The sequence below is a fragment of the Furipterus horrens genome, unplaced genomic scaffold (assembly GCF_987537825.1).
Source record: "Furipterus horrens unplaced genomic scaffold, mFurHor1.1.pri manual_scaffold_4, whole genome shotgun sequence".
Classification (NCBI taxonomy): domain Eukaryota; kingdom Metazoa; phylum Chordata; class Mammalia; order Chiroptera; family Furipteridae; genus Furipterus; species Furipterus horrens.
This window is the reverse complement of record NW_028327174.1, coordinates 57,932,201-57,950,153: the sequence shown is the minus strand read 5'-3', so window position 1 is coordinate 57,950,153 and position 17,953 is coordinate 57,932,201. Positions and strand designations below refer to the sequence as shown.

General features: G+C 36.6%; 1 pseudogene; it reads right to left on the bottom strand.

Annotated features, from left to right (window-relative positions):
* LOC150012041 (small ribosomal subunit protein mS31-like) overlaps window positions 1–16,052 on the bottom strand; it is a 161,509-nt pseudogene extending 145,457 nt beyond the window's left edge.
* Window positions 16,053–17,953: the final 1,901 nt, after the last annotated feature.

Sequence of the window (17,953 nt, the reverse complement as noted above, 5' to 3'; positions counted from 1 at the left end):
GTTTGGATATATCCTAAATATCAATAATTTTAGTTTTCTTAATAGTAAAATAGGACATTATCAGTGACTGGTGTGTCTGGAATCAGTAACACTAATAATTTTAGGGAGGAAATTCTTGCTCCCAGTGTCGGAGGTGGCAGCCTCAGCTGTGCCGTGTTTGAAACTGGAGCGCAGGGTATTGAAGGACACAAGTGTCATGCTTGATTTGCTTAGAAAACATCTCATTTGTTTTGAGTTCAGTTAGAAAATGAACTTAACGTATTAAACCCAAATCTAAAAAATTTGAAATTTCTTCCATCGTACCTCATCCCTCATCTAGGAGAAAAGGGGACATTTCAATCAGAATAAATATCCACTAGGAATTTGTGTAAATTATTAGATGAAATCAACATAAACCCAAGAGGTGGATATATGACCAAAATCCAATAATATAAAGCTTCTAAAAGTGGTTTATATATACAGGACTCATCCGAAGTGTCCCAGTATGTTTTGTACGTAGGACATATGACCAAATGATTTTAGATAAAATGGACTCACAACCAAACTGTGAATGATCTTCTTTTACTGGCCAAATCCAAATGCTAAGGACTAGAGAATTAAAAATTTGTGTGAGTCACTTAAATATTTTGGAGGAGTTTATCTTCTGGACCTTAACAAACTTATCAACATATTAAAACTGTGCAATTATACAGCAATCTTCAAGTTTTATCATAACATCTAAGAATCCTTTCTAATTCTCAGAGGATAGATTATGCATCGGTGTCTGGCATATGGTAGGCACTTACTAAAGGCTGACCATACTGCATATTCAGTTAATAATTATCCTTTACTTCGTCTCAGGCTCTAGCCCTTTACAGTTGATAATTAGATGACATTCATATCATTGTTATATAAGATGTAAGTAACTGAAGATTTTCTAGAAGCTGACAAAAGGTCATATCATAACTTTATTTCATAACCCCTTCTTATTACATTTAAAATAACAACGTCTGTACTGAATTTCAAAAAGAGAGCTACATAGGCATTTCATGTAGACATTCCATTCTCATTTATAGCTTCACTTATTTACCAAATATTCCTGATTTCTAGTAAGCATTAGACATTATCTTATGTCCTGTGAATACCAGCAAATGTACACCATTGACTGAGGAGATACAAATCTAAACTAATAATTGCAACACCATAGGAAACATGCCAGAAAAAAAAAAAAACACACATGTAGCAGATTCAAAAAGAAAGAAATTATTAAGTCCAGACAGTACAATCAAAAACTTTATTAAATAAGGGTGATAAACGGGGAGATGATACCTGAGTTGAGACTTTAAAAATTAATAATTCTGTTCATGAAAAAAATGTATAATGGAAAAAATATTTAATACTATAAAAATTATCTGCATCTAAAATTTCGTGTTATCTTAAAAAGTAGGTAGAAAAAAAAGGTAAGAAAGCATGAAAGTGTGTTAACACCATGCCTCAAATAGGGACAAAACTTTGAAAATGAGCTGAATAGAAAATAATCATAACTTTGGATAATTTAAAGGAAACCACTTTTAAAAATTATACTTTGCAAAAGAGTGAAGTGCATATAAGCAAACAATACATAGACTATAGAAAAAATAGAAATAAAAATTTATAAGGAACAACAGAGAGGGAAGTATAGAAAATATATAAAAGAAAGGATAATATGACAGGAATATATGCCTGTTACTTTAAAGTCTGCAAGCCTAAGATAGATAATCAGTTCATGATAAAATACTTGCAAACTGAATCAAAAGAAAAAAAATCCAACTAGATGCTGTTTACAAGGAACAAACATAAAAAAATTATCACAGAAATCTGAAAAGGATAAATAAATATAAATGAGATAAATGTAGAATAAGTTTAGGTGTTCCAAAATTATCACCAGATAAAAATCAGATAAATTATTTAGAAGAGTGAAATTTTAACATGATAAAGGCTAAATTTACAATATATGGAGAGAAATAGCATATACTTATATGCCCTAATGTATTTTTCATTACATGTTTTTAAACACTAGGAAAAAACACAATAGTTTAGGGAAGTTACTATTGACAATTATTCTTGAACAGGTCAAAATTCAGAAGTACTAAATTTATCTTTCAATATGTCATTTAAATATTTATTTTAAAACTTCAGATCTTTTCTTTAAAAGTAGGGAAAAAAGTTTTTTCAGGGAGAAAGAAGTTATTGCATTTAGAGAGAGCTAATTAAAATTACAAAATGTAAACCTTAAATAGTTAAAAACAATCATGAGAGTAGAGGATAATAGAATTAATAGCTTTCATTTTACACACCACATACCAGACTCTGTACTCTATCACTATGGAAATTTCGTGGAGAGTAAAAGTGTGTTGGAACACAAAGCTCAATAAAAATAGGAGCAAAGTAATAATTAAAAATATAATAAACATTTTCTTAGTTGAAAAGAACTCCATATGTACAATGAAAGGTCACGCATTTTACATATTAAACCACTGATAAAAGCACTAATACCTACATACATTTTGAGTTTTTGGAATACAAGCACATAAAAAGTATTTCAAAAATAATACAAACTGAGAAAACAGGTGTCATACAATTAAGAATAAATATGATGTCTCTCAACCTTCTCTGCAACTGTGAATTTGTAAAACAGTGGGAAAAATGAAAGAGGCCTGATAAATTTCCAATAATATTCCTTTCTTGAAGATACCACATGGCAAGCACTAAATCATTTGTATGTATAATTTCATGTCATCATCGTATCATACTACAATATAGATCTTTTTTTCGGTATAAAATATTTTTAAGTATATTTTATTGATTATGTTGTTGTAGTAGTTTCAATTTTTTCCCCCTTTGCTCCCCTCTGCCCAGTACCCCTCATCCCTCCAGCAATCTCACCCTCCTTAGTTCATGTCGATGGCTCATGCATATAAGTTCTTTGGTTTCACCCTTTCCTATATTATTCTTAACATCCCCCTGTCTATTTTGTACCAACCAATTATGTTTCTTAGTCCCTGCACCATTTCCCCATTTCTCCACATCCCCCTTCCCAGCTGATAATCCTCCAAATCATCTCCATACCTATGATTCTGTTCCTATTCTGGTTTGCTTAGTTGGATTTTTTTTTTTTTTTAGATTCAGTTGTTGATAGTTGTGAGTTTGTTGTCATTTTAGTGTTCATAGTTTTGATCTTTTTCTTAAGTAAGTCCTTTTGACATTTCATATAATAATGGCTTGGTGATGATGAACTCCTTTAGCTTCACCTTGTCTGGGAAGCACTTCATCTGCCCTTCCATTCTAAATGATAGCTTTGCTGGGTAGAGTTATCTTGGTTATAGGTTGCTTTTCATCACATTGAATACTGCTTGCCAGTCCCTTCCTGACTGCAAAGTGTCCTCTGAGAAATCAGCTGGTATTTCTATAGGCACCTCCCCTGTAGGCAACTCTATGCCTCTCTCTTGCTGCCCCAGGACTCTGTCTTTATCTTTCACCTTTGGCATCTCAGTCATGATGCGTCCTGGTGTGGTCCCCTCTGGGTCCAGCTCGCCCAGGACCCTCTGTGCTTCCCAGACCTGTATGTCCATCTCCTTCACAAAATTTGGGAAGTTTTTCTTATTTTTTTCAATTCTTGCTTCCTCCTTCTGCACTAGTTGACTGTTTTTCCTTTCTTAAGTTCCAAATCATTGATATGAACCCAGGTTTCCTTCCCTTCCCCGTTGGTTTTGTGTGGATTTTTCCTTCATTTCACTTAGCATAGCCTTCACTTCTTCTCTTATGCATCTTCCTTACGTAAGCATATTTGTCAAGCCTGAGAGCATCTTTATCACCAGTGTTTTAAATTCTGTGTCTGTTAGGTTGTCTATCTCCTCATCTGTTAGGTTGGCTATCTCCTCGTCGATTAGTTCTCCCACTGGAACCTTGATTTGTTCCCCCTTTTGGGCCATACTTCTCTGTCTCCTCATTCTGACAGGCTCCTGTGTTTGTTTGCCTCCACATCCCCGGTACAGCTGTCGCTCCTGTTATGTTGTAAGGGGCGGAGCCTTAAGGTTTCATCAGTACAGGGTGACCTGTTTCACCACGTTGTGGCGCTGTATGTAGGGGAGGGGTCCGAGAGGGAACAATGCCACCTGCCCAGCACTCACCCCTTTTCCAGGCACCTCTCCCACTTCTGCACCAGACTGTCACCCTTCTAGCTGCTGCCATGGTCCTCGTTCCCAGAGTGGGTGGGTCTGCGGATGTTCTAGGACTCTGAGGCCCTTTAAACAAGCGGCCTCTGCTGAGACTGGCAGTTTCTGCCTCCACCCCAACCCCCACTGGTCTGCACAGTCAGAAGCAATTCGGCTTGATTTTCCCTGGTGCTGGGACCGTGGGCTTTGAGGTCCAGTGAAGAGCTGGGAATGCTCCCCAGGTGTCCCCCCCTGACTTTTTAAAATGTGTGACTGCGCTTTCTGCCAGCCTGCTGCTGCCGCTGCTGCTGCCACCACCACACCATGTGCTCTCTGCCCTTCCTGCCTGTCTGGATGAGTATTTCTTCTTCATATCTTTGTTTTCTGGGCTTCCATGCAGCTTGATTTTCTGGAACTTCTGGCTGTTTTTAGTTTTGAGGTAGTTGTATTCCATATTAGTTGTGAAGGGAGACACAGCATGTCTGTCTAGCCTCCCTCTTGGCTGGAAGTCTGCAATATAGGTCTTTATTGCCATTTAAAAATAAAAATAAACTAAAGATTATTAAGCATCTTTCCTGAGAACACATCTAATACGAGTCAAAATTTCAACCCAAGTCTGTTTGATGCCAAAGTCCTTGATTTTATATGCTAGTTTATATAATTTCCCTGAGGAGTTATTAGGTTATTTTTCCAAAAATACAACAAATGTAATGACTATCCAAGGGCTCCCTAGTCACCCCCATGGCCTTCAAACTATGCCCTTCATGGTACCCATCACCCTCTTCTTTTTATTTTTCTTGTTTCAACCTCAAGTGGATAGAATTGAACGTGGCAAGTATATCACCAATAATTCATGAACATTCTTCTGATCTGTGTTACTTTTTTTGCATCAAATACTATCCCCAACCCCATTCTTTTCCCTCCTGCATGAGCACCACTCTTCTGTTATCTTTCCTTCCAACCTCCCTTCCAATTAATTATATTCATGGTCTCTACAAATTCCTGATCTATGGTTCCTCTTTGTCCCTCATGAAGCTTTGTTTTGTTTTGTTTCTCATTTTGCTTTACAGTAAGTGTGTGGTTCATATTTACCTGAAAAGTCTTTTTCTATCTCATTAGTTTCAATTTAGTCAACTGATTTGCCCAAGGTAATAACTGAAACTTGGTACTCCGACTCCAAACAACAAACACTCAGTCTCTGGCTCTCTCATTCTCTGGCTCTCTAATGTTCCTTAATTCTGGTGAAGGAGAGGCCAGAGACAGTGATGATCAAGCAATCTGGAGACTACAGTGTGTATATACATATTCAGAAAACCTTTCTTCATGGTGTTTAATAATGTTTCCTTATATTTGAAAAGTATTAGGCTGAACAGAAATGGAAATATGCTAATACACATTTTCAATAATTTTCTAACTTTCTCCTCTCCGTTTATCAAAAGTCTACCTCATTTCTTTTCTCAAAATCCTTTCAGCTTCAACAAGACCTTTCCATAATAGAAACCAAACTCTTCCTATTCCATTATCCTTCATTAAAGCATTCATTCAAATGAGCTTTTTATTAGCATTAGTTTGTTTCAACTATCTCCCAACTGGACTGCAAATTATATTTGCCATTTCTAACACAGGGCCTTACACGTAGGTGACATGAGTGTAACTGAATAAATTAGTACTCAAAAATTACATATTTTATGATTTTAAAATACTGAGTTGCCATAATGATGTCAAAATATATTGCCAATATATTCATCAGTCAAAGATAAAGATTACAATATTTATTATTTGAATGTCTTAATAAAGAATTCAAAAACTGCTTCTGGCTCCTATGGAAATGCTTTGCTTTGAAAATGCTTATCTTTTTTTAGCAAACTAATGCTTTTATTCATTTTGCTACTAATTTTACAAATTTGTACATTGTAGTATTGCAATAGCCTAAATATTTGTGTGCCCCCAACATGCATATGTTGAAATCCAATCCCCAGTGTCATGGTATTTTGAGGTGGGCCCTTTGGGAGGTGAGTAGGTCATGAGACACGAATGTAATTAGTATCCTTATAAAAAAGAACCAAAAAGCTCCCTCACCCCTTCTGCTATGCAAGGACACAGCCAGAGATGGTCATCTATGAACCAGGAAGCAGGCCCTCACCAGACACCAAATCTGCCAGAGCCTTGATCTTGAAGCTCCCAGCTTCCAGAATGTCAGAAATAAATGTTTGTTATGTAAGCACACAGTATTTTTGTTATAGCAACCCAAAAGACTAAGACAATATTATAAAATATTTGGATCACCCATCCTAAATATTTAATATTATGAGTTTTAAGTGACATAAAACCTAACTTTATATCTCCATGAATTTTATAGAGCTCTCCCATCATAATTTTTTCTATTTTATCATATACACAAAGAAAAGTAACACTTTGAAATATTTATGCTACTAAATTGAATATTTTGTTGTAAAGATACAATTTCAAAAGAACTTTGACCAGATTTCTTTGCTGTAAAGTTATCTTTCTACATCTTTAGTACATCTTAAGGAGGTAGTCTCATGTTTAAATTATTAACTTTACCCTTAACTACAGATTGTACATAAAATGCCTGTATAAACTTATCTAAGGGAACAGAAACCTGGCCCCCTGGTGAGCCAGATGTTTAAATAAACATGTATGTCTTGAGACATTGCCCAAAGTTCAATATAAACTTACCTGAGTAGTACTGTGGGAACGTACTCTCTTTATCAACAAATACCACTGCAACTAATCCTGCAAAGAACTCATTCTGGCAATAATAGAAATACCTTTTGAGGAAGGAGGGAATAAAAACTGAAGAAGAAAGAAAACGGCAAAGTAGTATTTTGCCTTTGAAATTTCGATCCCAAGTCATTCTGGAGCGCATTAAAAAAGCCAAGACCTTTATCGGTACACTGTAAGTAACAGTTAGTGTAGGGCGAGTTAGTGGTTATTGTTGGTTAGTGTAGACTATTCAGAGCCCTCAATGACTAATAATGACTACATTCGGTTAGGAGACCTGGAACTAGGTCTCCCTACTGAAGACTGCCAGTATCAGTCAGGAGAGCCCATAAGGAGAATTTGAAGTTAGCAACCATAAAGACCAGACAATCCTCAGGAATAGGTGCTATTCAAAATTTTGACTACTTTGAATTACTCTATAGCCATTTCTGTCTGTTTAGTCCTTTCCTAAGAATGTTCTTGACTGAAATTGAACCAGAACTCTCACACGACATTCTCCATCCACCCTCCCCTGAGCTTCATTGAGAAGAATTTCTTTTAAAACTTAAAGCCTGAAAAAAGCTTGCCTCTCTGAGCCCTGGTTATGCTTCCTCTGATCATATCATGAAAATTAACTAACTGACCAAGACTCTTTTCCTTTGAACCAAATCTGAGGCTGAATAACGGTAACTATTTAAAGCTAATCACCTGCATATATCTTTTTCTGCCCTGCATTTGACTTTCTACATCTGCTTATGGTCCCCTTCTTATTTTCTGTGTCTACTTTATTATTATCATAAATACATGTTCCCATTGAAAGGTGCCTTAAATCCTTTGTGGATCAAGGTGTTGAATAAGCAAGGAACTCAATGAGTACTGATGATCTTGATCCACTAAATTTCTCTATGCTCTGTCCTGTCCCAAGGCATCTCCCCATCAGTACACATCTCCACTGTGTACCCTGATCTCAGGCCAAAAATCTAGGAATCATCTATATTCTTCTCTTTTCATTACCTTTTACATAAAAGTCACCTGTAAATTCTATTGGCTCTTCCTCTTAAATACATCCTGTTTAATTTGGGGGATTTTTTTCCCCTTCATCTCTACCAGTTCTTCCCTGGAATATGTTTGTGTCATCTCCCTTGTGGATTATGACCAGAGCTTACTAACATAACAACTCTTCATCCTTGCCCTTTTACTAGACTACATTTTCTATTTAAGACTTTACATTTTTAGTTTCACAGAAAAATTGAGAAGAAGGTACAGAGATATCCTGTATATCTCCTACTTCCATATATGAATTGCCTCTCCCATTAACATTTGCCACTAGAGTGGTACCTTTGTAACAACTGATGAATCTGCATTAACACATCATTATCACCCAAAGTCCATAGTTTACATTAGGGTTCACACTTGGTGTTGTACATTCTATGGGACTGGACAAATGTGTAATGTTATACATCCACTATTATAGCATCACACAGAATATCTTCACTGCCTAAAAATTCTTTAGGTTCATCTATTTATCCCTCCCTTTACTCCCAATTCCTGGCAACCCACTGATCTTTTTACTTCTCCATAGTATCACCTATTTCAGAATGTCATATGGTTAGAATAATACAGTATGTAGCCTTTTCAAATTGACTTCTTTCACTTAGTACAATATATTTAAGGTATCACCATGTCTCCTTATGGCTTGATAGCTTGTTTCTTTTTAGCACTGAACAATATTCCATAGTCTAGATATACCACAGTTTATCCATTCACCTACTGAAGGATATCTTGAATGTTTACAATTATGGCAATTATGAATAAAGCTGCTATAAACATCTGTGTGCAGGTTTTTGTATGGACATGCATGGACATGTTTTAACTTCTTTGAGTAAATACCAAGGAGTATGAATCCTGATTAGTATAGTAAAAGTGTGTTTACTTTTGTAAGAAACTGCCAAGCTGTCTTCCAGAGCAGTTGTACCAATTTGCATTCACACCAGCAATGATTGAGCGTCCCTGTTGCTCCACATACAATTATTTTTTAATAGAATAATATTTTAAAATATAAAGCAGCGATTTCTCTCTGTTGTTTAACATCCTTCTACAGGATTCATTGCATTTTAAATAAACCCAAAGCTTCTTTTTCTGGCCAACAATGTACCATGTAATCTGGCCTCTGCTTATGTCTGTCCCTTGGATCATAATGACTGGAGCATGCCATCCTTCCTCAGACATGCCTTCTTCTCTCAGGTCTCACCAACCTATGTCAAGTTCCATCTTCTCAGTGACACTTTTCTCCACTGCCACTCCCCACCAGCACCAACATCAAACTAACACTGCCAACTCCTGTCACTTGCCAGCTCCTTCCTTGGTTTATTTTCTACATTATACTTACCCCCATTTTTGCCTTATTATATTTGCTTATTACTTATTTATCTCGGCCTTCAAATATGAGTTTCCTGAAAATGAGGGCATTGTCCTTCATGACTACTGCTTCACTTCCATATCCAAAAATACACATACTAGCTACTCAATAAATATTCATTGAATTAATGAAATAAATATTCATTGAAGTAATGAATATTTACTGTTTTTTAAGTGTAAAGCTCAACTATTTGAATTACACCAGTGAGAAATAGTAAAGAATAGTAAGACACACTGCCTTCTAAAAGCTAAAATCTATTTGGAGGGACAAAGTCAATGCCTACAACACAATTAAATAAAAATACAAGGGCATTGTATGGAGGGCAAACACTTTGTAGCTGTAAATGAGTATGGCAAGTTCAATGAACAGTTGAGAAAGCAACCTCTCTAAAACTTATGGTGGACCAGAATTTGCTGCCCCTTGTATGGTAGGATGAAAAATGTGGAGTTTAGGCTACCTATCCTGTATAAGAGGTAGACAGATTACACATGTTAAAAACTTGACTCTCCCTCTTATTTTCTGGATTAATTTATCTGGTTCTCATTTAACTAATTTATAAAACAGAAATAATAATAATATCTAATTCATTCATGCAACGTTTTGAGAGCATTAATCAGGTACTAATCTAGAAATAGTTTACTTTTGACTTAAAAAGACAAGGGTCTTAACTCTCATTGAATTTCTTTCCTAATAGGATGTTATTATAATAAACATATGTGCTTATTATGTGAGATAAGACATGAAAGTAGTTAACACAGTGGCTGGTCCCAAATAATCACTCAAAAATTTAGCTATTATATTTTTATTAGATATTAATAAACAGTAGGTTTTGTAGCAGAAAAAAATGTGTTAAAAGCAGTGTCTTCAAAAGAATAATAAAAGAAATAGAAATAATTAGAAAGTACTGAGGTTAGAGACAAGGAAACTAATTATATTTTTTGTAATTTGTATGGTCTTTAATCATGCTACCAAAAGTAAGTATAATTCCAAAACCATATTCTTGGTTTTACTGGAATTTTTATACCTTCTCTAGGGTAACTGAATTGCTTCAGTCTCACCAATAATGGATTCTGGTGATGAACTGTGTCTTAGAGGTTTACTTAGAATAAAAAATAGGTAATAAATATAGCAAAGACCATGTTATATCTCAGCATACCCTTGATTCTTACTTACTTAATAATCATAAGGGTCTAATATACTGCTCCCCAAATTAAATAATTTATGACACCTGAGAGTTCAATTGTTCGTAGAGAAGAAAACGTACAAGCATAATCATAACAGGTGGTGGACAATATAACATGAAAGGTCCCAGGAGGAGCAGATGGTTGTGAGAGAAGATCTCATGGAGGGGATAATAGGATATTCAAGAATGAGTAAGGGTTTGCCAGTCATAAAAGGAAGAAGAAATAATAACATCCTTTAGTGATAATATTAGCAATCACTAATATTTATTGAGGACTTACTGTGCATCAGTTACTGGTCTAAGTGTTTTATGAGGATTAACTAATGATCTTAGTAAGGAACCATAAAATGTCTACAATTGTCATTCCTGTTTTGTAGATGAGGAAACGAATCCCAGAGTTATTATTAACTTGCTTCCTATGGGACAGAGCTATGAAGCAATAAAAGATGTATTTGAACCCAAGGAACCTAAGTCTAGAGCCTGTGTTCATAATCACATTATACTCTTTAGAGCATATACTGTATTTCATTAATCTCATATCTAATTTGGTGTCCTTTACAAAGAAAAAAAATTAAAAGGAAGAAATAAACAATTCTACCTATAATTGCAATCTACTCAACCACCTCCAATGGGAATGGTTCCCCAAAACCTGATTCCCAACATATTGTGAGAGCAGAGGTATAATCTCCTTACCTCTCTCTTGGTCGTGGAACAGAAACATAAAAGGCTTTTGTGCCACAATCAATTAGATTTGGAACAAGATATCCATCACTAGGAATCACCTGCCACTTCATCTATCAAAGCCATCAAAAGTATTGCGACTTGAAAGAGCAAAATCGGGCAAGTAAATACTGAAAGAATTTAGGAGATGTCCAGTTTTATCAATAGTTCTCCTTACCACATTTGTTCAAAGCAGAATTTATGCATTCATGATCATTCATTGTAGTATAGCCTGACTATGAGTACCGGAATATCAGAAATGAGAAAAGGACTTAAGACAAATTATTAATATTTTGATTTTATTGGGAAAGTCAACCTAACTATCAAGGAGTAAAAGCAATCTTTTGGACTAATAGAATAGAATAGAATAGAATTTCTATACTATTTTTTTAGTGGTGTTTCTTTATCTTTCTCCCAAGAGGGCACACACACACACAAAATAAAAATAAAAATAAAAGCGCACAAAGGTAAAAGAAAAATATTTATAGCTAAAGCCAAATATAAGGACTTTCTTAATATTGCACCAAACACCTGGAATATAATCCAGTAATTAAACTAAATTTTAGATCTACTCTAACGTGGCCATCTAATACTAATTTGTTGATTTTAGGCAAAATAATCGACTACATGTAATCTCCAAAAATTAACAAAACCTTGCCTATTTCCAGCACTTCCATGCAAAATATGTCATTTTGTGTTACACTGCATCAACAGGCCACTTTACATTTTCTTGTATGTTTTAAGACTGGCAATATAGTCTAGTGGTTACAATGGCAGATTCTTGAGGGACACTTACACTGCTTGCATTCAAATTCTTGCTCCTCCATTGACTAATCATATCACTTTGCATTAGTTACTTAGCTATCCTGTGCTTCAGCTTTTTCTTCTGTAAACTATTGAAAGAATCTGTATGTATCACATTGTGGTGTTGTGGAGATTAAATGAGTAAACACTTGTAAAGCTTATAGAACAGAGTCTGGCACATAGTGTTTCTCAGTGAATGTCTGCTATCACTTGCTAATGTTGTTTTTACACATTATATCATTTGATCTTCAAATTAACCAAGGTATTACAGTAAGGCAGATACCAGCAGTCCTACAAGGGAACCAAAAAAAAAAAAAAACAGAATTATCTTCTGGAGGGCCGGCCCCTGCTAGGGGAGTGTTCTAGGACCCTATCTGAATCAGTGTGCCAGCTGGCGTTGTTGTGAGAGGATGAATTCAGCTTCAGTGAATTTTTCTGAAGATTCTTTCGATGCATATTTGTCCATTTCATGATGGGTGATTTAGTAATGCACCTGCCCATGTCTCACTGATTGTTCAGCAGTTTTTGACCAAAAACAGCATGACCCTTGTGCCCCACCCTCCCTATTCACCCAATCTCACCCTGGGCGACTTTTTCTTTTTGTTTCCCCAGATAAAAAAAAAAAAAATTCCTCAGAGGGAAATGTTTTGTGGATGTGGAAGAGGTGAAACAAAGAACAGAAGAAGCACTAAAAGATATCAAAACTGGTGTGCTCAAAAACTGTTTTGAACAATGGGAAAAAAACATCTGGGTAGGTGTATTGCACCAAATGGAGAGTACTTTGAAGGTGACTGAAGTTTAAACATGTAAAAATAAGTACACAATTTTATAAATAAATTCTTGTTTTAGGGGGTTCCCTCCTCATACTTTTTATGCACTACACCTCATAGACTGTATTTTATGTTTATGTTTAAGTTAAAACTCTGATTACACACATGCCCTGTATCTTGATTATGATTTTTATTAATTCCTTATGAGGCAATATTAGCAAACAAAAGTACAAAATTAAAATATTCAAATAGAAAACACAGGTTCTGCCTTACTACTATGTTACAGTTGAGACAATGTAATCCCTACAAGTCTAAATGTTTTGCTTATAATACTGTTCATTTCTAAAGGCTTAAAATAACTTGCTCACAAATGTAAATATTTATTTATATAAAGTACCTATGTTTCATTTGTTTGCATTATTTGAAATAAGTCAAACCACAGACACTTGGAGTCACTGGGCAGCCCTGGTCCCCCTCCCAGGTCCTGTGGTCACCCAGGGCACTGCTTCAGATTGGCTCTCAGAGTGTGAATGCAGCAGGACTCTCGCCCAGACGCAGCCTCCTCTGCGGCTTCCTCTGTCTGGTGTTGGACCTCTGCCAGCACCCATTTCATCACACTGCTTCAGAGCCGAAACCTCCGAGGGATTCCACGCCACTATTTGTTCTGACAAGGAAAATAATCCTATTTGTCACAGACAAATTGAAGAGTATTAATGAGAACATAACCAAAATGTTGAGGGAACTTGTAAACATATCCAAAGGCAGCCCAGAGAGATACTGGGTTGATTAGTGAGAAACAGTGAGGGGCCAGGTGTATCTGATAACCGACGAGAAATATGTGAAAGGCCGAGATAGGGTGGAGGAATTAGACTTGCTCTTATATTACTCCCACATATAGACCTGGGACTGCGACTAAAATTAAAGGAGATAGGTTTGGACTTAAGATGGATGAACTAACCAACAACCAGAAGGTGAAATAAGCTCTTTGTGTGGTTCTGAGATTCCTATCCTGGAACGACACAGCAAGGGCTAGACAATAAGGTGTCAGAGCTGTTCTGCAGTACGTTGGATGGGGTAGTTGTGCTGACTGACCTTTCAAGTCTCAAAAGTGGGAACATATGACTATAACACCATGGAATATAAGTAAGGAAAAAAGTGAATAAACTGATGCTCACAAAAATGATTTCTATGGGACCAGAAGGAAAGTTTCCAATAGCAAGATGTGTTTTTCATACATCTAAAATTGGAAACATAATAGGCTATTAAATGTGCAGATATATGTAACTGTACTAAACATTTTACATACTCATGTGGACTGTGTCTACCAAAAAGTTACACTCACCCCAGTGCCAGTGCATATGTCCTTATTTGGAAATGGGACCCTATATTCAAGTTAGTATGAGGTCATACAGGATCAGGGTGGGCTCTAAATCTAAGGACCAGAGTCCTTAAAAGGAGAGAAAGAGTTGAGACACACAATTACAGAGGGAAGAAGGCCATGTGCAGACTGAGGCAGAGAATGTTGTTATGTAACCACAAGCCAAGGAATGCCGAGGATTGCTGGGAACCACCAGAAGAGGCAAGTGAAGATTCTTTCCTATACCCTTCAGAGGGAACATGCCCTGCCAGCTCCTGGCTTTTAGACTTCTAGCCTCCAGAGCTGTGAGAGAATGAAGCTCTGCTGTTTTAAGCCACCTTGTTTATGGTCATTTTTGTATGGCAGCCCTAAGAAACTAATACCTGTGCTTTCTTTGATTTATTCATTTTAGAAATACCATGAAAAGTATTTGACCTCTAATGATATATGAAAAAACTAAGATTGAAGAGATTAAAAAAACTTGATCAAACAGCAAAAGAGAATTCAATCGAGATGTGTATTTCTCTGTATCCCATTTCCTGCTCCACACGACATCCTGCAACATATATTCACCCAGAGAACATCACACACCCTAGAGTGGGGGGCAGGGTGTGAGTGTTATCTGATTTATACAATGGAACCTCAGTTTCCACTTAATTATTTTCACCCATCCCGGAGGAGCCCAGTTTGGGGCCATCATCTCTCATGAGCCAGAAGTTCTTTCAGTACCTGATTTGGGTGGGAGAGGTGAGGTCCAGGAGTGAAAGCAAAGGGCAGAGGGCCTGTGGCTTCCCTTGACATCAGTTGTGTGCTGCTACCTCCCAAGCAGCCACACCATCCCTCAAGTCTCATATTTAATAGGAACTACAATACTTAATTTGCTGAATTCTGATTTATGGGAAAGGAAATATAATCAAAATGGTCTGTGTTGGAAACTTTCAACAAGAAGGTAAAAGATCGTGCAAGTAAATATTCTTTGTTGTTAGTGTAAAGATTCAGGAAACAATGCTTGGGGGACAGTTTGAAGCCATTGCTCGTTTCCGTTTTAGTCAAAGAGCTGATCTAAAAGTGTCATTAGTCTTTGTTACATCTTTAAACAGATTTTGAAAACCTGTGTAAAGAAAGTAATGAAGAAAAATGGAATTGTGGATGAGCTTCTGAGGCACTTTGGTGGGGGCTGACCTTCCACCTCACATGCGGTTGTCATCTGGATGCTCAGCTGCTCCTTTGTCCAGAGAAGGAGCTCTCGGCATGAGAAAATTGTTGGCTGGTAGTAAGCAGCTTCCAGGCAAGCCTCCAAGTGGTTACCTGCCTCGCACAAGGGAACTTTTAAAATATTTATATATAGATGCTAATAAAAACTAACAGAACAATGTACCCAGGTACTTTTAAAAGTCATGGAAATATTGTGTCATTGTGCTCTGGGAACTGCTTAATTTTACCTTTGAGAGAACAATGCTTCATAACAGTCATGCTGGAAGAATGTATATATAGAGATATATGAAAATCAGATGTATCTATAATAGTAAAATAAGAATACAGTCTCACATCTCTAGAATACTGTTGTGAGTATAGATCTATGTGGAAAAGGTCACTCAGCCTCCCCGAGAATCATCTCAACTCCCAAGATGAAGCAGGGTGGTTTGCTTCAGAGGAGAAGCCCCTAAGCAAGAGGGGACTTACCCTGGGATTCGCCTTTCCCATCATTTATTGGTTAGATACTTGGTGTCTTGAAGCAACTAGGGTCATAACAGTGACCAAACGGCAAGGCAGGTGGTGTGATCAGTGGAAAAACATTGGCCTTAGAATCAAGCTGCGCATCCCAACTCTGACATTCACAAGCTGAGCTGCACAAGCTGTGCCGTCCTGGCAGCTCAGCTTCTCGGAATATCACTCTCCTCATCCGTGTATCAATCAGCTTGTCAGCCTCACAGGCTGCTCCAAGTATTACCAAATGAGAATGCACATGTAGAGGACAGAGCCAGGCCTTGCATGCGTCATAATCTCTCGTGTGTGTTTCTTCCTCTCCCTCTCCAATTCTCAACCCCTCCTTGACAGTAACCTCAGTTTTGTATGTCTTACCCTACTTCCCGTGAGTAAGACACAGCCCTTCTGAGCCAGTCTCTGGCCCTCTCTCCTGGCCCACGGGGCAGAGGATACATGTCAATTCGTCTGGGCAGCGCATAGAAGGGGTCCCTGAAAAAAGGCTGGTTGTAAAAGGGGTGAGATTTGTAAGTTGTTTAGCACATTGCACTTTTTCATAGTTGTAGTGGGAAATACTGAAGAACTTTAAATAAACTTCAGCTTAAAGGATCACTGTAGAGAGTGAACTACAGAGTCAGGAGGAAATACAAGACTTTTGCTATAGTTCAGTCAAGAGACATTGAGATTCTGGGTTGAGGAAGGGATAGGTGTCAAAGAAGAGAAGAATAAATGGATGGATTTAAGAGAAAATTTCAGGTAAAATGTTAGACCGGAGATTAATTAGATATGAAGTAAAAGGAAAAAAAATTCCATGGCACATTCATAACTGATAAGAGCTTCAAATAATATTAGGCACATAAATATTCAATAAATGTTAACTTTATTATTTTATTATTATATTTATAACTTAATAATGCTAATAATTAATATATTATGAATAAATATAGTAATACCATATAAATTATTGACATAAATACATTAATAACTTATGGATACATTGATGTTAACAATTTAGTGTATTGCTATATTTATATTAATACTTTATATGTAATATACTATATTAATGTAAATAATCATTTTATTATACTTACTGCACATGTTAAAATATACACAAATCACACATAAACTTTTTTTCATTAGTACAAAATTATGAAATGATTCTTACAGCTTTGCTTCTGAATTCTTTGGCGAGGCATCCCAGTGAATTTATAATTAGTTAGATTTTATAATAAGAATCTTGCATATCAGGAATTCTTACAAAAAGGGAAATCTAAACTACAAACTATTTCTAAATGTCATGGAAATTTTATTGATACTAATTTTAACTGAATGAAATTGACAATATTATGTTCTGCAGACATTTAATTAAACATTTATTGGTTAGTTTTGTGGTTTATTTTTCAGATTTTGGAGTGCATCATCTGTTTTTAGGACTCACATATTTCCAAAGGGCCTTTAAAAAGCTCCAAGGACCTAAGCCATGTGCCTGTTATGCCTAATTAACAGAATGAACCCAGCAACTGAGAAAGAATACAGTGAAGCCAGGATCATGATACATGAGATTCTGTAAAAGGGGACAATTTGGAGAAAATGATATCACATAATCTAATTTTCTTTAATTTTGATTAATTGGTTCCCAGGCTATCTTGCCCTGAACCTTGGGAGTTTACCAAATGTCACTATAGTTTAACAAGCACCACTTACCCTTTTCATCTTATTTATATGTAAATAAGGGCTTATCAAATATACATCTTGTCAGACTGTTTAGGATCAAAATCATTATCTTGTGAAAGTATTATTTAAAAAAACAGCAGACACTATCTCCATAGGATACCATTTTTCACAATAAAAGGATGTTAGCCCTGGCTGGTGTGGCTCAGTGGATTGAGTGCCAGCCTTCGAACCAAAGAGTCACCAGTTCAATTCCCAGTCTGGGCACATGCCTGGCTTTCTGGCCAGGGCCCCAGTTCAGGGTGTGAGAGCCTCAGTTCCCATGCCCTCCCCCCCGCCTGCCTGCAGCTGCTTGGGAGATAACAATATTTTGGGCCAGAAGTCCCCCGCCTATAGTGGCCTGGAAGATAGCAGGATACATCAAGCCGA